The sequence below is a fragment of the Diceros bicornis genome, unplaced genomic scaffold, assembly GCF_020826845.1.
Source record: "Diceros bicornis minor isolate mBicDic1 unplaced genomic scaffold, mDicBic1.mat.cur scaffold_251_ctg1, whole genome shotgun sequence".
NCBI lineage: Eukaryota > Metazoa > Chordata > Mammalia > Perissodactyla > Rhinocerotidae > Diceros > Diceros bicornis.
The window spans coordinates 80,661-102,822 of record NW_026691129.1 but is presented as its reverse complement, the minus strand read 5'-3'; the positions used below and the strand labels follow the sequence as shown (position 1 = coordinate 102,822).

The 22,162-nt window shown below is 43.1% G+C and overlaps 1 long non-coding RNA gene across 1 annotated transcript; it reads left to right on the top strand.

The window, feature by feature from the left end:
- The first annotated feature begins 3,468 nt into the window (after window positions 1–3,468).
- LOC131402740 (uncharacterized) lies at window positions 3,469–21,428 on the top strand. Its single transcript, XR_009218930.1, has 3 exons — window positions 3,469–3,521; window positions 6,754–6,869; window positions 21,368–21,428. It is a non-coding gene; the product is annotated as an uncharacterized LOC131402740 (long non-coding RNA).
- Window positions 21,429–22,162: the final 734 nt, after the last annotated feature.

The following is a 22,162-nucleotide window of genomic DNA, read 5'->3' as shown; positions in this document are numbered from 1 at the left end:
AGAAAGAAAAGACCTTGGAGTGTAGAACCGAGAGAATGTAACGGTACTTTCTTGCCTGCATGTGTCAGATGGCACAGGGCACTGACTTTTCTCCTCGCTGCTGACCGTGTAGACCTGCAGGTGTCCCCTCACCCAGGTCTGTGTGTTCACCCCACTTGGCCACTCACAGGCCCCCTTCCACATACTAAAGGAAGTCAGGCCTTACTTGTGAGGGGCTTGTCTCAGACGGGAGACACCAAGGAGAGCCCCTCCACACATCAGAGCAGCCCATTCAGCCTCTCCCTCAGCCTCTTCCCTTCCACTCTCCCACTTTCCACACCCAGAAGGGCACCTGCTCAGTATTGCACAGCCCCATGTTCTTCCTCCACCAGGCTTGATAAGGGTGGGGCAGCCAGCGGGGTGGACACCGTCTGCACCTTCCACTCTGAGCCCCGCAGGTCCCAGGCTGGACAGAGAGCGACTCTACTGGGAGCTGAGCCATGAGAACATGGGCGTCACCCACCTGGTTTCCCCCACCCTGGACAGGGACAGCCTCTACGTCAGTGGTGAGGGGCTGGGCTACAGACATGCTCTCTCTGCCAGTCAAAGTTCTGTGTTGCCTCTGTTGCTCTATAGTGAGTTTTGATCCATCTCTCTCTCCTTCTGGTTGGGGTTCAGTCATCTCATCATGGTGTGACTGCTGGGTTCAGCCACCTTCCACCTCATTGCCACCCCCCTTAACACCCCTCCCCTCTTCCCCTCTGCTTTTCCCTCTGGTTTTCCCACAAACGTCCCTACATCCTCCCTCACCCTTAATCCTTTATGTTCACCCCAACCCTTGCTCAGCTCCTCTCACCTTCTTTCCACAGGTTATACCTATGGAGCCGCAGCCCCGACAACCACCAGTGAGTATTCCTGGCCCTGATGTCCTGGGTCCCATCGCATTTGGGGTTGGGGAGCACTTGTTCTCCTTCACCCGCTGCCCTTGGTGAGGGAAGGACCTGGAAGGGCCCTAACTCATCCATTCTCTCTCTCTTGGGTTCTGGTGTAGAGTCCCAGCCCAGGGTGAGAAAGCCTTAGACACAGACATGTTCTCCACCACATTCTGACCCCACATGGTTTTCACTTTTATTCTCCTGAAGCCCCACACTTGGTCCTCCTTTTCCAGGTATCACATCCGTCTGTCCAGTTTTCTGCCCATCCATCTTTCTCTCCTCTGTGTTCAGTCTCTCTTACTCACCCATCTCACTCTCTTGGGCTCCTCTCATCCACAGGCTTGCTCATCCCTCTACTCACACAGTGACTCGTCCCCTCACTCTAATTTATGCTTCACCTGTGAATGGTGGTCCTGGGACAGGCACTGCTGGAGCCTGGGTGAGCATGGGAGCTCCTCCTACTCTCTCCCTCCCTGATGACAGCCCTCTGCACAGCTCCCTAGCCAGCCACCACATCCCTGCATACTTGATCATCACCTGTGACACCAGAAGCCACCACAGGTATCTGTGGGTGCCTTTTCCTTCCCAAGAGAAGCTCTCCAGCCCCTACCAGCCAGTTGTGATCCAGGATCTGGGAAGCCAGAGTGTGAAATCTGGTTTTAGGACAATCATGCTGATCACAAAGATTATACCAATGATTCAGTCTAAGGCCAGCCTTCAGAGAGCCCCTAGTCTTGTGAATTAACACGCCATTATAACACAATGTGGGAGGTTTTGGGGAGTGGCACCTGGCATAATTTGGAGGGGAAGAGCTTGCTAGAGAAAGTTTCACCTGAATGGAGTCTTTAAGAATGAGTAGGATGGACCCTGGCAAATAGAGTATGAAGAGTTTTCCTGGCAGAGGGGAATCCATCAGCAAAGGCTCCAGCCAGAAACAACATGCAGTATGGGGAGAATTTAAACGAATTTGGGTTGCATGAAGCATGAAGTTTAACTCGCAGTAGATGGATAAAATGAGACTGAAAGGTCAGCAGGAGCCAGATTGAGTAGAGCCTTGAGTGCCAGGTCAAGAAGGTTGAACTAAACACTGAAGGCCATAGGGAGCCATGGGTGGTACTAGAGCAGTGGTGGCCCTAGTGAGGTATTCATTTCAGAAAGATTCTTCTAGTAGTCCATGTAGAACATCCTTTAGACAGAGCATCCAGTGTGCCTGATGGGGTGTTGGTCTGGGTGAAGGAAGTTAAGACTTGAGTTGGGACAGGAATGGAGTGTATGTGAGGACGAGTGTGCAAGGTGAATGGGTATTACTGGGAGGGAGGAGGAGCTGAGCAGATATACTGGTTCTGACTTGGGTGACCACACGGGTGGGTGGTGGTGCCACTGTGAGAGAAGACGACAGATGATAATGAGTGCAGTACTCTGGTGTGGTCTCAGGCCAGCTCTCAGTGGTGGCCATCGCGCTCCCTCTCGTTTTGCAGCTTTGGGGCACAACCTGAAGACCCTCACAGTCAACATCACCATCTCCACCTTCTGGTATTCATCAGACAGGAGCAACTCCTCAGCCACGTTCAACTCCACTGAGTGGGTCCTGCACAGTCTGGTGAGACCCTGGTCCCAGCAGCTCCTGGTGGGTTAAATCCCACACAGCCCCTCCTCCAACCCCTATCCCTCCTGCTCATCCTCCTCCTCCTTCCTCCCCAGCTGGATCCTTGTTCAAGATGAGCAGTCTGGGCCCCTTCCCCTTGAGTGGCATACTGGTCTCCCTCAGGTAAGACCCTCCCCTGAGCACTTGCCACTAATGACTTCATTTGTGACCACCCCTCTCTCAGTTTCCCCACTTACCTCCCATTTCCTCCTTCCTGTTCTGGCCCAAACCCCAGAGGTTTCAGAACCTCTCTCTAGATTCGCCACGTCCCTCTCTCCCCAGGCCTGAGAAGGATTGGGCAGCCACCCGTGTGGACGCTGTCTGCACCCACCACCCTGACCCCGTGTGTCACCATGCCTCTGTGCTGGGAGCTGAGAGTCTCCACCTGTCTGCTCTTCCTCTCAGTGGCTCCAGGCTCTGAACCCTGGAGTTTATGCATGCAGAGAGAACACCAGCTGCATTTCCGCAGCATCAGCTCGAACCTCAGCAACCCGGAACCCACATCCTCGGAGTACACCGCCCTGCTGAAGGGACAGCCAGGACCAGGTTGGGTCTCCCCTCTCCCGTCTCTCCTTGCCCTGAGAGCACCCTCATTCCTCTGCCTGACTTACATCTGTTAAATTATTGTTTCAATCCTTCACTTTCCCTGCGTGTCTGGGTTCTCTCACTTTCCAGAGGTGATGTCCTGGCTGCCTTCCCCATTTCTCACCTGGGTAAACTGAAGCTCAGAAAGGGGAGTACTATGCCTAAGGTCACACAATGAGTTAGGGGCAGAGCCAGGATTTGAAGTCAGGTCTCCCTTATCCCAAGGTCTGTGATCTTTCACTTGCTCCAGTGGCCCCTGCATCCCCAGGAGACATCCATCTCACCCACTCTCCCTCCCATTTGTTCTAGGTCACCAAGCTCTACAGAGCCAGCCAGCTGAGAGACATATTCCACTCCTGCCTGGTCACCGACTTGATGTAGGTTGAGGAGATTTGAAGCATTGGTTGAGCTGATGGCTGATGGCTCTGAGCTCCCGTGACACATCCTTGATCTGGAAGTCACTTACATGGTGCCCATTCTCCCCCACATCCCTGTCAGCTAATCCTACCATCTCCATCCATAGGTTTTCAGGGGTTGAGAAAAGCATTAACATTTGAGGCCACCAACCTCCAGCATCTTCCTCCTCCTCTTCTTCTGGAGACTTTCAACAAATATCAGCAGTCTAACTGTGCTCTCCAATAGTGAAGCCATTAAACACATGGGGCAATTTTAATTTTTATACACCTGTTGGGATACGATTCACATATTGTGTGTGGGGGGGGGTTGTACTTTTTAGGTTTTTGTATATACAATATCTTCTAATCTGCAAAACAAAGAGTTTTACCTCTTCCCTTCCAATCTGGGTTTCTTTTATTCCTTTTTCTTGCCTAATTGCCCCCATTAGAACCTCTAGTACCTGTTATTAACATATGAGATGAGGGAAGATATCATTGTCTTGTCCCTGGTCTTAGGGGGAAATTTTCAGTCTTTCACATTGAATATGGTGTTAGCCTTGGGTTTTTCATCGATGCTATTTATAAGTTGAGAAAGTTTTATTCTATTCCTAATTTGTTGAGTGTTTTCTTTTTTAGGCCTGAAGGGCGTTGTATTTTGTGAAATTCTTTTCTATATATATGGTTGCAAATACGTGGTATTGGCCCTTATTCTATTAATATGGTGTATTACATAATCAAGTTTTCAGTTATTAAGCCAACCCTTCAACTAGAGGTGAGAGATTAAGATGTTCTCAAGTCTGTCCTGGGCCTGCCACATCCCTGAGCCTTTGTGGCCTTCTAGATGCCCACAAATACACTGCAGCTTTTCAAAGCCCCCTGTGGACATCTCATTCCTCCAATTTTTCTTCTATGTTTTTGGCTCACCTCTTACCTGCCTCAACTGGAATCACTCCCTCAGGCCACTACAATAGAAAACAATTAGTGCTGATTGTTTTTACCAAGTGCCTTTGGAACCGACTTTCCACCCTGGGCAAGCTCTGAGTTAAGTAAGGACAAGCCCTGAACATGGGGCTTTTTCAGGGAGATGCCAGGCATGTCAGCTAGTGACAGTTCGATGGGGATGGTTCTTTTCAGAGCTCTAAACCCATTATGGATTATTGGCTGCTGGTTGTCTCAGCTACCATGGTTCTGAGACTGATGGTTTTCAAAGTTATGGAGGATATTGTGAGAGCAGGATGGGAATAGTGCAAGTTATAGTGACACAAAATTTGCTACCTTTATCAATATTCCACCGTGTGTCTTCACTAAAGCCTCCTCAGATTCTTACAAGCCTTTGATTAATTTCTAGGATTCTGAAAAGTTGATTTTGACCATTTTTACCAGTGTTCTCATTGTTTTTATGCATTTTCAAAAGTCCTTACTCCAAAGTTTCAAACATATTTTCCCTGTGCTTATTTATTTATAAATTACGTACTTGAAATTAAATTACATGAGAAATTCAGTTCCTCACTCACACACACTAGCCACATTTTAAGTGCTCGATAACAATATGGGGCTAATAATTAGTGTATTTGGTAGTGCAGACAAATGTTTACATTACTGCAGAAAGTTCTCTTGGACAGGACCCAGAAACAGGGTATCTAGAATCAGGGTAGAATTCCAGACACCCTTGTTCATCCTTTGTGCCCTTCCAGGTCTGTCCCCCCACAGTAACCACACTGGAGTGGACTCCCTGTGTACCTTGCCACCTTGGCACAGAGACTGGACAGAGTTGCCATCTATGAGGAATTCCTGTGGCTGAACCAGAATGGTACCCAGCTGCAGAACTTTACCCTGGACAGGAAGAGTGTCCTTGGGGATGGTAAGGCTCCCTGGTCATTGGGAAAGGAAGTGAGGCCTTTCTGGGGACTCTGGATTCCTGGGCCTGAGAGAGCATTGAACTTTCTCAGACTGGCAGGTGGTGGCACAGTCCCCCAGTCTTTCCCCACCATTGAGAGAGAGAAAAGGATACCAGTGTAATATAAGATGCCCTCACCATCTCCTAGACAGGTCTGTGACCTCAAGCTAGTCACTGCCCTTCTCTGGACATTTGTTTCCTTATCTCTGCACTGAAAGCCACTGGGCCAGATGGTCAGTGAGGGCCTCCAGCTGTGTGTGAAGCAGACTTACAGGTTTGTGGGTGGATGTGGTTCTTGATCCACAAGCTATAGTTTGCCAAGTCCCACTCTAGATGAGCACCAATGCTCTTGAACTTTCTGCAGTGGTAGAATGTTCTATATCTGTGCTGTCCAGTGCATAGCCGCATGTGGCTGTTGAGTGCTCGAAGGATGGTATTGTGAGTCGTCTTTATTGTTACTGATTTTTAATGTTACTGAGGTACTAAAATTTTTATTTTATTTAACTAAAGTTAATTTTAATTCAAAAAGAGACTTGTTGCTGCTGCATATCAGACAGCACACCTCTAAGTGGTTTTCTAGATAGAGGTACACATAGGGGGACCTGCACCCCTGCCCCCATGCCCACTGGGTGCTGTGTGTCCTCCCCTCCTGGAGTTTATGTTGTAGCTGGCAATAACAAGAATAGAGAATTGAAACTTATCAATTATTTGATGTGAACAAACTCATACTTGCAGGTGGAAATCAGAGAAGACTTCCTGCAGGAAATTACATTGTAGGTTAATCCTAGAAAATGAATATTAAGCAAATAGATAAAGGAGAAGGGGATGATGTGTTCCTAGGCACGGAAGAACACTTTTCAGTGTGAATTTACAAATTTAGAGAGATCCCATAGGCTTGCCAACTGTGATGACCCATTCTCCCCCTGGCCGTCGTAAGAAAGTCCATTCAAATTCACTCATCTGTGCCCAGAGGTATGAATTTGGTTTAATTTATTACACTTTTGTTCTGTGATAATGGCCTTGGATTTTGTAGCAAAGTGTGCTCACTTTTTAGAGATGGAACTAAAATGGGGTGAAACATCATGATGTCTACTTGATGTTAATATTTCATTGAATAAGTGGGATTAATCAAGTGTGGCAAGTGTTAATAATTTATACATTGATGAAATATTGTTTTAATTGGATGGAATATACATTGGTAAATCTAGATGATGGATGTTTATGAGACTGTTCCCTTTATTTTTCTGTGTGTCTAAAAAGATATATTAAAAAGAGTGAAACACACTCACATGCATTCTCCATTTTATTCACTTCCAGAATATTCTCCCAACAGAGATGACACCTTGATTGTGAAGCCTGGTAAGCCTGCAGGAAGCCCCAGCCCAGGGTAGGAGGCGAGTATCTTGATGCTGTGCCTCATCGAAGAGAACCAGGTGGACAGGTTTTTGGATGATGAGGAAAGTTGGCCAACCCTTGTCAAGGAGGCTTGAGGCACAGTGGGGTCAGCAGGAGCCCTGGGGCGATGACAGGAGGTGGTTCACCCCACCACTTGTGTCCCCAGACCTCCTTTTCTGGGCCCTCATCCTTATCTTCTTGGCGGGACTCCTGGTGCTTATACAGGCCTGACCTGTTGTCTCCTGGTAAGACATAACGTGTTGATTGTCTTCTTACTATTGGGTTGTAAGAGCTCTTTATATACTATAAATACAAGTCCTTTTCTAGGGATATGTTTTGCAGATGTTTTCTCCAAGTCTGTACATGGCTTGTCTTCTCCTTCACAACATGAGTCATTGGGGAAATGTAAGTGACAGTCATCATGAGATTCTACCACACTTGAGAATGGCTATAATTAAAAAGACTGACTATAACAAGTGTTGTTGAAGATGTCAAGTCACTGAAACTCTCATCGAGTGCTGGTGAAAAATAGCTTGGATGTGTCTTTAATAATTCCATACGTCTACCCAGCCATTCCTCTCCTAGGAATCCATCCAAGGAAAATAAACCCATATGTCTATACACAGACTTGTACACACGTGTTGATAACAACCTATTTATAATAGACAAAAACAGAAAACAACACAAATGTCCATCTATTGGTGAATTGATACGCAAAGTGTGGTATATCCCCACCTTGAAATACTATTCAACCATAAAAATGAATGAATTATTTTTTTCTTTTTTAATTATTTTATTGAAATTATAAATTATAAAGGGTTTTAACATTGTGTAATTTCGGGTGTTCATTATTATTTGTGACTTTCTGTATAGACTGCATCGTGCTCAGCACCAGTAGTCTAACTTTTATCCATCACCATGCATATGTGTCCATTTAACTCTTTCACTCAACACCCAGCCCCCTTCCCTTCTGGAAACCACTAATCTGTTCTCTTTATTCCTTTGTATATTTATCTTCTACATATGAGTGAAATCATGCATATTTGTCTTTGTCTGGCTTATTTCATTTAATATCATACCCTCAAGGTGCATCTAGGTTGATGCAAACAGGACAATCTTGTCTTTTTTTTCTGGCTGAGTAGTATCCCATTGTATATAATACATACCACATCTTTATCCATTCATCTGTAGCAGGGCACTTGGGTTACTTCCATGTCTTGGCTATTGTGAATAATGCTGCAGTGAGCGCAAGGGTGCATAAATCTCTTTGAATTGTTGATTTCAATTTCTTCGGATAAATAGCCAGTAGAGGGATAGCTGGAAGGTATGGTATTTCTATTTTTATTTTTTTGAGAAATCTCCATATTGTTTTCCCTGGTGGCTGCACCAGTTTACACTCCCACCAGCAGTGTGTGAGGGTGGGCTTTTCTCCTTATCCTCTCCAACATTTGTTATTTTTTGTCTTGGGAATTATGGCCATTCTGACAGGTGTAGTTTTGATTTGAATATCCCTAATAATTAGTGATGTTATACATCTTTTCATTTGTCTGATGGCGTTCCATATATCTTCTTTGGAAATATGTCTCTTCATATCCTCGACACATTTTTAGATTGGATTGTCTGTTTTTTTGTTGTTGGGTTGTATGAGTCGCTTATGTATTTTGGAGATTTACCCCTTGTCAGATATATGATTTGCAAATATTTTCTCTCAGTTGGTGGGTTGTCTTTTCGTGTGTTTTTTTTTTTTTTTACTTGTGAGGAAGATCAGCCCTGAACTAACATCCGAGTTAATCCTCCTCTTTTTTTCTAAGGAAGACCGGCCCTGAGCTAACATCTATTGCCAATCCTCCTCCTTTTTTATTCCCGCAAAGTCCCAGTTGATAGTTGTATATCATAGTTGCAAATCCTTCTAGTTGCTGTATGTGGGACATGGCCTCAGCATAGCCGGACAAGTGGTGAGTCTGTGCATGTCCAGGATCCGAACCTGGGCCGCCAGTAGAGGAGCGTGCGTACTTAACCATTAAGCCACGGGCTCAGCCCTGTCTTTTCGTTTTGTTCATCATTTCCTTTGCCTTGCAGGAGGCTTTTAGTCTCATGTAGTCCCATTTGTATATTTTTTCTTTTCTTTCCCTTGCCTGAGTAGACATGGTATTGGGAAGGGTGCAGCAAAGACCGATGTCAAAGACTGTACTGCGTATATTTTCTTCTAGGAGTTTTATGGTTTCAAGTGTTAGATTCAAGCTTTTTATCCATTTCCAGTTAATTTTTGTGTATGGTGGAAGATAATGATCTACTTTCATTCTTTTGCATGTGTCTGTCCTGTTTTTCCAACAGCATTTATTGAAGAGATTTTTCTTTCTCCATTGTATGATCTTGGCTCCTTTGTGAGAGATTAACTGACTACAGATGTGTGGTTTTCTGTCTGGGCTTCCAGTTCTGTTCCATTCATCTATGAGTCTGTTTTTGTGCCAGTACCATGCCATTTTCATTACTATAGCTATGTAATATATTTTCAAGTTGGGATTGTGATGCCTCCAGCTTTGTTCTTTCTTCTCAGGATTGCTTTGGCTATTTGAGGCCTTTTGTTATTCCATGTATATTTTAGGATTCTGTGTTCTATTTCTATGAAGAATGTCATTGGGATTCTGATAGGGATTACATTGGATCTGTAGATTACTTTAGGTAATATGGACATTTTAACTGTGTTTATTCTTCCAATCCATGTGCATGGAATATCTTCCCATTACTTCAGGTCTTCATGGATTTCTTTCAATAATGTCTTATAGTTTTCATTGTATAGGTCTTTAACCTCTTTGGTTAAATTTATCCCTAGACACTTTTTTCTTTTTGTTGCATTGTAAATGGGATTGTATTCTTGAGTTCTCTTTCTGTTAGTTCATTATTAGAGTATAGAAATGCAACTGATTGGGGTAAGTTGATTTTGTACGCTGCAACTTTGCTGTAATTGTTGATTATTTCTAATAGTTTTCTGATGGATTCTTTAGGGTTTTCTATATTTACAATCATGTCATCTGCAAACAGCAAGAGTTTCCTTTCTTCCTTTCCAATTTGGATTCCTTTTGTTTTCTTTTTCCAGCCTAATTGCTCTGTCCAAAACCTCCAGTACTATGTTGAATGGGAGTGGCGAGAGTGGGCACCTTTGTCTTCTTCCTGTTCTCAGAGGAATGGCTTTAAGTTTTTCGCCATTAAGTATTATGTTGTCTGTGGGTTTGTGATATATGACCTTTGTTGTGTTAAGGTACTTTCCTTCTATACCCATTTTATTGAGAGCTTTTATCATAAATGGATGTTGGATCTTGTCAAATCCTTTCTCTGCATCTGTGGAGAGGATCATGTGATTTTTATTCCTCATTTTATTAATGTGGTGTATCACATTGATTTCCGGATGTTGAACCATCCCTGCATCCCTGGTATAAATTCCACTTGATCATCTTATATGATCCTTTTAATATATTGCTGTGTTCGATTTGGTGATATTTAGCTGAGGATTTTTGCATCTGTGTTCATCAGTGATATTGGCCTATAATGTTCCTTCTTTGTGCTATCCTTGCCTGCTTTTGCTGTCAGGGTGACGTTGGCCTCATAGAATGAATTAGGAAGTGTTCCATCTTCTTCAATTGTTTCGAATAGTTTGAGAAGCATAGGTATTAAATCTTGTTTGAATATTTGGTAGAATTCTCCATGGAAGCCATCTGGTCCTGGACTTTTGTTTTTTGGGAGTTTTTTGATGACCATTTCGATCTCTTTACTTGTGATTGGTCTGTTCATTTATTCTATTTCTTCTTGAGTCAGTTTTGGGAGGTTGTATGAATTTATCTATTTCTTTTAGGATATCCAATTTGGTGACATGTAAGTTGTTCAGTGTATTCTCTTACTGTCCTTTGGATTTCTGTGGTATCTGTTGTAATTTCTCCTCTTTCATTTCTAATTTTATGTCTTTGAGACTTCTCTCTTTTTTTCTTAGTGAGTCTGGTTAAGGGTCTGTCAATGTTGTTTCAGTCTTCTCAAAGAACCAGCTCTTTGTTTCATTGATCCTTTCTACTGTTTTTTTAGTCTCTATTTCATTTATTTCTGCTCTAGTTTTTATTATTTCCCTCATTCTGCTGACTTTGGGCTTCATTTGTTCTTCATTTTCTGGTTCTATTAGGTGTAGTTTAAGGTTACTTATGTGATATTTTTCTTGTTTGCTGAGGTGCGCTTGTATTGCTATGAATTTCCTTCTTAGAACTGCTTTTGCTGCATCCCATAAGAGTTGTTTTGTTGTCTTTTCATTTTCATTTGTCTTCAGGTATTTTTTGATTTCTCCTTTCATTTGTTCATGGATCCAATGTTTCTTCAGTCGTGTGTTCTTTAGTGTCCACATATTTGTGACTTCCCCATCTTTCGTACTGTAGTTGATTTCTAGTGTCATAGCATTGTGGTCAGAAAAGAAGCTTGTTATGATTTCAATCTTAAATTTATTCAGGCTTGCCTTGTTTCACAACATATGGTCTATCGTTGAGAATGTTCCATGTGCACTTAAGAAGAATGTGTATTCTGCTGTTTTGGGAGGGTATGCTCTCTCTATATCCATTAAGATTATCTGATCATATGTTTCATTTAATTCCACTATTGTTGCCTTTCTCTGCATGGTCTATCCATGGATGTAAGTGGGGTGTTCAGGTCCCCTGCTATTATCGTGTTGGTGTTAATTTCTCCATTTAGGTCTCTTAATAGTTGCTTTATATTCGTTTGTGCTGCTCTGTTAGGTGCATACATCTTTATAAGTGTTATGTCCTCTTGGTGGAAAGTCCCCTTTATCATTATATACAGCCCCTCTTTGTCTCTCATAGTCTTTTTTATCTTGAAGTCTGCTTTGTCTGATATAAGTATGGCACCACTTACTTTCTTTTATTTGCCATTTTCTTGGAGTATTGTCTCCCATCCCTTCATTCTGAGCCTGTTTGTTTTTAGAGCTGAGATGTGTTTCCTGGAGGCAGCATATTGTTGGGTCTTGTTTTCTAATCCGCCCCACCACTTTGTGTCTGTTGATTGGAGAATTCAATCGATTTACATTTAGAGTGATTACTGATACATGAGGACTTAATCCCACCTCATCTATATTTCCATTGTTTCTCTTCCTTTGTGTTTCTGACTACCATTTCATTTTGGGGGTTTTCTGTGGAGGTTTTCTCTTTTTTTATGATCTATGGCTCTGCTCTGATTTTTTGTTTGCTGGTTACTGTGAGGTTTGTATGAAGATCTCATAGATGAGATAGTCCATCTTCTGATAGCCTCTTATCTCCATTAGTCTAAGCAGGTTACATCCCTTTCTTCTTCTCCTTCTGAGTTATTGTTGTCACATGTTATTCATTTCTGAGTTGTGCATTTGTAACTAAGTTGAAGTGTTTATTGTTACTTTTGATGCTTTCCTTCCCTTCTTCTTTTACGTTATAATTAAGTATTTGCTACCTTGTTGTGAAACACAGCTGTAGCTTTCTGATTTTGTCTGTCTATTTATCACTCTTGTCAAAGATTTGTATACATTTGCCTTCTTTTTGTTTCAGGTACGAGGGCGTCTTGATCATTGCTTGTATGGGAGATCTAGTGGCAATGAAATCTCTCAGCCTTTGTTTATCTGGGAAAACTTCTATTTCTCCATTGTATCATAAGGATCATTTCACTGGATAGAGTATTCTTGGCTGAAAGTTTTTTTCTTTCAGTATTTGTAATATATCTTTCCATTGTTTCCTTACCTGTAAATTTTCTGCCAAGAAATATGCTGAAAACATGTTGGGGGTTCCTATGTAGGTTATTTTCTTCTATCTTGCTTCCCTTAATATTTTTTCTTTGTCATTGGCTTTTGCCAATTTTACTATCACATACCTTGGAGAAGGTCTTATAGCATTGATGTAATTAGGGGTTCTCTTGGCTTCATGTACTTGTAGGTCCGGTTCTTCCCCAGGTTTGGGAAGTTCTCAGCTATTATTTCTTTGAACAAGCTCTCTGCTCCTTTCTCCCTCTTTGCTCCCTCTGGAATACGTATAATTCTTATGTTGCTTTTATAATTGAGTCATATATTTCTCCAAGAATTCCTTTAATTTTTAAAAATCTGAGTTCTCTCTCGTCATCCACTGGAAGCATTTCTATATTTCTATCCTCTAAATCACTAATTCTTTCATCCATAATATCAGCTCTATTTTTTAAGGATTCTAGATTCTTTTTTATCTCATTAATTATGTTCTTCACATCCAGAATTTCTGCTTGTTTTTTTAATAGTTTCAGTTTCTTTAATGAAGTATTCATTTTCCTTATTAATTTTATTCCTGAGTTCGTTGAACTGTCTGAACATTATTGTAACTTGGCGAGTTTCTTTATGACAGTTATTTTGAATTTTCTGTCATTTAGATTGTAAATTTCTGTGACTTCAAGGTTCATTTCTGGAGATTTGTCATTTCCTTCTGCTCTGAATTGTTAGTGTAGTTTCTTATGGTGTTTGATGAACTAATCTTTTGCCTGCATATTTGTGGTAGTATCGGGTCACAGATTCCACCTGCTACCGCTGTGGGGGAAGCATGAGCTGTGTCTCTGATCCCACCCCATACGCTGGAAGTTGTGTGGGTACAGTGGCTGTTCCCACCCGCTGGGAAAGCATTCACAATGGGCTCAGAGCTGCTGCTACACAGAGACACGTACCCAGTTGTGAGACCGCAGCACTAGTATGGGTATTTGTGCCATCTCGGAAAGCATTTGCATGTGTGCGCATATCTGCTGCAGCCTTTTCTTATGCTCATGCCAGCCTCTGTGCTTGGCGGGTGGGACTTCTTCACGGGTTCTGAGCATTCCCCAATCATTGGGACTGCAGTGGCACGGTGGGCTTTCCAACCATCCAGGAAAGCATTCATGTGCAGGTCCAGGGCTGCCGCCAACCCCTCCCAGAGTTGCACCAAGATGCATTCCTTCTTTTGCGGATGCAGCAGTACTATTGGCTCTCACGCCAACCTGGGAAGCACTCAGGCGTGTGTACAGTGCTGCCAGGGAAGTCTTGGGGATAAGAATGAATTCATAGTACATGCCATGACAAGCATAAATCTCAGAATAATTATGCTGAGTGAAAGAAGCCAGTAAAAAATGAGTACATAGTATATGATCCCATTTATAAAAATTCTTGGAAAATCTATAGGGACATATACCAGATCACTGGTTGCCTGGGAATGAGAATGTGTTTGCAAACAGCAGGGAAGGAGGAATTAAAATGAGCATGAGGAAATTTGGGATGGATGGGTGTTCCTTTTCCTGATTGTGGTGATGGTTCAATAAGTTATAATCAAAATGTATCAAATTGTTCACTTTAAATGTATGCAATTTACTGTATGTCGTTAATACCTCAATTATGCTAGAACATGTAGGGGAAAGAGAGGGAGAGAGAGCCAAAAGAGGGAAAAGGGGAGGAAAAGAGGACTGAGGGTGAAAATTAAGTGGAAAAAAGGAAGAGGGAGACATAGGAGGCATCAGGTCTCTGTGGCTTTGGCATCTCCTTCCCCTGGAGTCTCCCATACTGGGCAGCTGACTGGACCATTCTGATGCACTCTCCTCACCTCAGAAGTCACTGTCTGTCAGCAGAAGAAGGAGGGCAACTGTGAGCTCCACTGACGACGTCTGGGCTATTACCTGCCTCATGGCGACCTATGGAAGCTGCGTTGACTAGATCTGACTAGGTCTGATGTCCCGTTTTCCCAGCTGGTGTCCAGAGGATCTTGGCTGGAACATAACGAACCTACATTGGACGGACACAGGCTCCGAGCCTTTCTAGACTTGGCCCCTAATTGGCTTACAGGGGACTGTGCTGAAAGATTTCACCTTCCTTAAGTCCTGACAATGACTACAATTTCTGTCCTGTGGTGTCACACCAGTTCATCCCTCAGGGACACCAGAATTGGTGAAACAAGCACAGATATTGCCATCGTGTAAAATTGAATCCCCACTTCAGTGCAAGGTTTCCCTTCTTAGGAAACTTTGAAACATCCCTCCCCTTGACTCTGTGCAGCCATCACACCCTGCTCAGTTCCTCCATATTCCTCCCCCACTGAAGGCCTGGCAGTCTCAGGTTCCCCTTTTCTGCTTCATTCTCTGAAGCTCAGATTCACCAGGACTTCCAGATCAATCTCCCTCGATGGCTCCTCTACCCACTCATGGGTCCTCCATGATGAGAAACAGGCCAAGTTGGGAGGAATGGGTGAGACATGACTCTGCAGTCACCTTGGGCCTTGGGAGCTGAAATGACTAGGTGTCTGGGAAGCCTGAATCCCAGAGTAACACCAAGGCTCTGGGAAGAGAGTATCTGCTCTGGATGTAAAAGTGAATAAAACTCGGGGGGAGAAATCTGAGGGAACAGAAAGAGTCTTTTTTCATCTTTCTCTGTACAGAGTCCAATTAGCCACACAGCAGAGGCTCCCCAACAAGCAGTCTAGAGCATCCCAGGTATGAGGCAGGCTGCGCTGTTCTGCCATGGGTCTGTGGGAACAGATTACATTATCTGTACACACTGTGCAGACGACCACAGGTGAAAATACCGAAGGGCTGAGAATTAAATTCACAGTCATGCCACTCTCTCATAATTTTTGTGTGTGAGCTTCACATTCTCAATCTTAATCAGTGATTCTCTGAGAATGCACACTTGAAGATAATAATGTTTAATAATATTATTAATGATTGCATACATTATACGTTATACATTGTACAGTATAATTATAAATTAATGTATAATTATTATTATACATTAATATATTATTATATATTACATTATTATAATAATATCATTATAATGATTAATAATAGCTATGATTATTGACTAATTTCTGCTAAGCAACTTGACTGGCAAGCTCTGTGTGTATTATCTTAGTTACAGTCACTATTTTTATGGTTTTATTCCCATTTTAAGCTAAAAATAAGGAGGCTCAGATATATTAAATAAGTTGACAAAGAAGGAAAATAATTACTACAAAGCCTAAATAAACACCTATTCAAAATATGTGTCAAAGAAAGAAAGATGTTATCTGACTTACAAACAGACTCAAAGTTGACCTCCCACAGGCCCACAGTGAAAGAAGCGGTAAAGAGTGTACATCAGGAAGAAGAAATGTGAACCCAGGAAAACATAACAGGAGTCACGAGGAAAGGAAAAAACAGTCTGTCTAATTTAGTATTAGTTTTAAAACAAGACATTAAAAACACATTCGAACCAAAATTCCAGATGATTACCACATGGAAGAATAGAGGAGAGAAGACTTAGCTAAAAAATACCTCATTTTTTAGGGAAGATATAAATACTAAGATACTCTATTATTGTTTAACACATTGCTCTCAGAAACTGATAAATCTGTGGGACAAAAGTAGGTAATGATAAAGAGGATTTGAAGAGTGCAACATACTCGATCAGGCAAATAGACAAATCCCAACACACTGGCTTATTGTGAGACTTGTGATGCTGAAAACAGTCGTTCTCCTGACAACAGGATACCACAATGGCATATCAATTTTCATGAATGAAACTTCCAACACATATAAATCTAAAAAAAGGGAAAATACAGTATTTCATTATGTGCGGCTGTGATTCAACATGCAACAAATACCAGAAAAATAGAGACCCAGAAGTAGGTGTCTTTTTTGAGAAGACACATATAACAGCTCTTTCGTGAAATATTATGTTGGAATCTATTGGAATATTACACAAAAAGGACAATCCATTTGGACTATGTAATTTTTCTCTGTGACTGTGAGGGCAAAATCGAAAGAATCCCCTGACTGTGATAACTCTCTGTTGATCTTAAAATACAAATGCATAACACTCAGGAAAGGAAAATGAGAGAACAAAATGAGAAAGAAAGAAATCCTTTCTCTCCTCACCTGAAACCCAATCTCTCACCTCAGAAGGTTCACTGTCTGTATCTTCTCTGTCATGCAAAGGAATCAAAGAAAAGAAAACTATTGGTATATATTAAAGTTTCAAGAGCTCAAAGCAAGAAGACATCAGGACCCCTGCAGAGGCATTAATTTAGAATGAGCTCCAGGTCATCTGCACCGTTTTGTCTTTTCTTCATCATGTTTGTCGGGACATCCTTCTTGGCCCCTCAATCTCCCTGCCTCACTAGCAAGTCTGTCTGCATGAATGCTACCGCCAGGCTCTCTCTTGCTGTCTTCACTTTCTCTTCCTGTTTCCTGATATCTTCCTCAGTCACGAGAAATTGTTTGCAAAGGAGCTGTGGGATGTACAGAGCAGCTCCTGGGATCGTCTCTGCTGAATCTGAAGACCAGGCAGGGGTGGGCATGGTACTGAAGTTCAGACCACCTGCGAGCACACATGACAGGGATGCACCTGTGCAACTAAGTGCAAGATTCAGCAGGGCTTTGGCAAGGTCCAAAGGACTTAACAGTTCTCCTGCACTCTGCAGGCCTGGAGACCTTGCAGTCTCTTCTGCCAGCAGAGTTGTTGGGGCTGCTCCAAGGTTTCCTCCCTTTGATGGCATCTGACCTCATTGCCAGGATAGGATGAGATTCTAGTAACTGGCCTCTTGAATATGTAACTGGACATCCTCAAAGGGATGGAGATGCTCAAACCAGGCTTTGGGTTGGATTGGTTTCCACAATTATGTCGCTTCCTCTGTGATGATTTGACCATCATACTTCTTTTCCTCTTACCCTATAAAAATAAATTGTGACTGTGGATCAGAGTGATAAACGAAGCCTGCCTTCCCAGGACAATTATGTCAGATGCCTTGTACTTCTACCCTCCCTCTCTCCCTGTGGGGATTAATCTCAACCTGTGTCCTGGGACATCATCAACGAGATTTGGGTCAAGAACAGAAAGCTCGAGGTCAAAACTCAGGACTACGGCAGGTCATTTCTTCTCCCCCATGTTGTTAGACACTTATGAGTATGACTTTATTCTCATTTTGTCCTTGTCTCTCTCAACAACAAAATCCCTGGTGCTCCCTGTCAGGACACACTGTCCCCAGTCTTTTTCTAAATCCCAAATCATACCGTTCTTCTGTACTATATGACTATTCATTTAATAAGCCCATTGACCAGTTGGTGTTCATAGCTCCAATAGAGCTTAAGTCAGTAGTGAAATTATCATCCACCCCACTCCTATTGACTGTTATTTGACAACTGTGAACATTAAATCTCAGTACGGAGAATATGTCTGAAAAAACTCAACTTCCAAATGGAGATTGTGCTGTAAGAGGGAAGTACACACTGGATTTATTAAACCCATGAAAAAAATGTAAACTCTCTCATTATGAAGTTTTGTGTAGAGTGCACCCACATTGATGATATCTTGGTTATAGTGGGTTAAAATATACTATTAAGACTAGTTTCACATGTTGGCTTTCATTTTTTAAAATGTGGCTGTTAAGAAAAAAATTAAATTCGATAATATAGAGTGCTTAATGTTACTATGGGACAGTGCTGTTGAAGCCATCAGTGAAAATAAAGTCCAGAGACAGTGGTTAGGGAAATTTTTTCCCTAGAAAATGAGTCTACACTGACCCACACTGCAAGATGCAGTAAAAACTGTCATACACACACACAGACACACAGACACACTGACAGAATGAAAAAAACCTCTTCCTAGAGTCCCACCTCTTCTCCCATGGCATGAGGTTGCACTCCTACTTAGTCCTAAGTGAACTAATCTCAAGAAAGAAGGCAGAAGTCAAGGTAATTTACCAGTTAGGAAGATCTAAAACCAGAGACTAAAACTCAAGATATGTGACGAATTTCCTGTCCTGGCTTCTGTTATTTTTTCAATATGTTAGGGAGACTTTTCCGAGGAGGGTTGTTTTAAAACTCACATTTTCTTTACTATGTAAAAATAGACAGGCTATGTAAAGAATAATTACTCTAGCCAATCAATGAAAAGGAGATGATAGAACACGAATACCCTTATTATAAGTCACTCCTCGATTAGAGAGTCAGGGAACAGCTGACATTGTGTTAATTTGGCCTTAATTAGGCTGATTCTGATTTCATGATTGTCATATTGATTGTATTATGCTAGAACCTACGAAACTTCCCAGCCTCCCTACTATTTAACCACCAAGGCCCACCAACCAGACCAGTCCTTGCTGACACATCCCCTGCCTCCATCCCTTCTGACAACACCTGGAGGATTTTCCCCAAATCCCACTCTGTCCCTGAGCTCTTCAACCTGCCCCAGGGCCAGGGAATCATTTTCTCCAAGGCTCAGGATCTGTGTGTGTCCAACTCTGGGGATGGCACTTCTCGCTCTAGTGAAGACAGGGATCAGAGTGCAGAACCTGTGAGCTGCAGCAATTGGACAAAGACTGGGGTTTGCTGACAGAAAAGAACCTTTAGTGGGCACGGTTACCAGGGTCCAAGAAGCCCCAGTGATTCCTCCAGGGAATGTGATGCAGGACAGAGCAGGAATGTCTGCCAGTGGTTCGGCTTAGGAATGCCTGTAGGATGACATAGGTGACATTGGTAATGCATTCGCCAATGTTGTTCAATCATTTATTCATCGTATGTCTTGGAGTGATTTCTGCATACATCCAGACAACAGGCTAACCCTCTGGGGCTCACAAGCAGCGTCAGAAGAATTTCTAAATTTTATTTCTAATATATAGGTACAGCACTGGTAATACACTAGGTGTTCCAAGCATTTTTCAAACATTAACTCCGTTAATACTCTCCATAAACCTGCAAAATATGTATGCTGAGCATTATTGCCAACTGACAGATGAAGAAACTGAGGCACCAATCAGGTAAAGAACTCAGTCAATACAAATATCTAATAAGGGATTGAGCTGGAATTTGGACGTGAGGAGTTAGCTCCATAGTCTGTGCTCTTAACCATGACATTTACTCTCTAAAGACTTCACATCATGAAAAACTTTGATCAGTTATCCATTTTCTTGGTGCATTGAGTAGCCACACTATTTTATCTGTGTCTGAAAAATAGAATACCTGCGTAGAAACTACTGCACATACACACTCACATTACATCTATCAATGTCTCCAGTCTCTGAAAATTAATACAGAGAACATGTCAGAATGTTTCTTGCCCAGGTTGGGAGGACTCTGAGGAAATCTCAGTGTTGATATAAGAAGCTGAAGACAGGCTGGGAGTGGGTCTCAGGGGAAAGGTGTCCTCAGGAGTCACCATTGAATGACAACATTGATGGGAGGGTCTCAGCAATGACTGAATTCAGGATCTGGTGGTGTTTTAACCTGGTGTTTATCTTCTGGCTGTGGGTTTATGGTGATGCAGCACAGGGAGAGGGGATGGTTCACTGTGTTCTTGGGGAAACCAGACCCATGAAATAGAGGGAATGATGGTTTCCTTAAACAATAGACTCGTGGTGGGAAAAATTCGGCTTGGAAGAGACAGTCCTGTGCCTGGTATAAGCAGAAGGAGTTGCCTCTGCTTCAGCGAAAGCAGACAGCCCTTCCTCATGCACTCATTTTATCTCAATGGGAGGAAGGAGGAGGAAATCATGTAATGATCTTCTGGATGTGAAATTTGTGATGGTAGAGACTGTGCTAGGAGGTTCTGAAAGGCTGCCCTGAGGCATTTCAGACCTTTGCTGTGACCAGAATGACACTGTAAGCACCCCTGCGTATGTCTGGGAAGAGTTAGTGCTTCAAGGAGAAGGCTCCCTGGTGCAGAGACTCACAAGAAGAAGCGAGTTTGACCAGGGAAGGTCAGAAATGTGGCCAGTGTGGCTGGAGGGAGCCTGAGAAGAGAGAGGAGTGGAGAGAGGAGGATGATCAGGCTGGATCCTGGGACATGGTAGACTGTTACTTTCTGTTCCTCTGTGACAATATTACTCCAAAAGTTGCCACCTATCAAGTACAGATATTTAACATCTCACAATTTCTGTGAGCCAAGCATCAGGCATGGCTTAGCTGGGTGCCTCTGCCTCAAACTCTCTGTGAAGCAGGGGCTGTGGCCTCCACAGGGCTCCAATGTGGGAAGATTTCCACCCAAGATCACTCACATGGGTTTTGTCAGGATCTATTTGGACTGAGAGTCTGAGCTCCTGTCTGTCTGTTGGCTGGAAACTCCCTCAGTTCTCTCCTATGGAGCCTCTACGTAGTGCAACTGACAACATCAGCACTTGCATTCCCAGTTCTGGTGATTTGATAGAGAGGGATAGTTAGAGAGAGAGAGAGAGAGAGAGATAGAGATGGAAACAGAAGGATGGAGGTAAGTAGGGAACCCAAGTAAGTCAGTAAGTGGGAAGTGACAGAGGTTTTGTAATTAAAACTTGGAAGTGACATCCCATCACCTTGGCTGTGTTCTGTTGTTCAGAAGCCAGATACTGACCACTTAGTGGTGACACAAGGATGTGTATTCCAGGAGGCAAGGAGCATTGGGAACGTTGTGGAGGCTCCCACCACGTAGGCCAACATGAGGATCTTGGGACTGATTCTGAGTAAAACAGGGCACCGTGGAAGGCTTAATGCCAGTGGATCACAATGTCTGAATTTCCTCTAATTTCAACCCCTTCAGGATGCAGACCAGAAAATGAGGCTCAGAGCGGCAGTGACTTACCAAAGATCACACATCTGGGACCCAGAGAAGTTGTGACTGGTATTCTATGTGATGTCCTACTCCTTGTACTTCTTCCATCTCTAAGTGTGTGCATTAGACACATGTGACACCAGCCCACAGGTGTTGTAGGTATTATCGCATATACACCTGATGAGGTCCCTAGGAAGCTGTTTTTAGCGCAATCCTCATTGTGCAGCTTGGGAGACTGGGGAGATCTTGAGAGGCACAGCAGCTTTTCCAGGACACAGAACTGGTAGGAAAAAAGAGGTCTGACCTCAGCTCTGTCTCCTCAAAGCTGGGGCCTGGATCCACTCCCAAGGAGCTGTGGGAAGGTTGGTGATGGGTATTTGTGTACAGTGATGGAGATGACATGGGCAAGGAGGGAGAGCAGCCAACAGCCTAGTGGGGGTCTTGGGTGGGTCTCATTGAAGTAAGGGGTCAAGTAATAGAACCTTGAAGAAGTGACCTCAGTTCCTTGGTGACAGCCCCCAACAGAACTTAGAACTCTGGTTACCAGGCACCCACATTGTAATCACAGCATCCTGTCCAGTTCATTTGAGTGGAGACACTCAACACAGCAGGATGTTCTGGTGTTGTCCGATGACTTTCCGAGGCTCTGGCCCCCAGAAAGCCCAGAATGAGTGCGTGTTAAGTCACTTTAGACGTTGGCTCAGCCCTCACCTCGAATGTGTGTGGCCTTTTGGCAGAAGGAACCATCAGGTAACAGTTTAGGCCAGGGCAGGCCACTCTAGG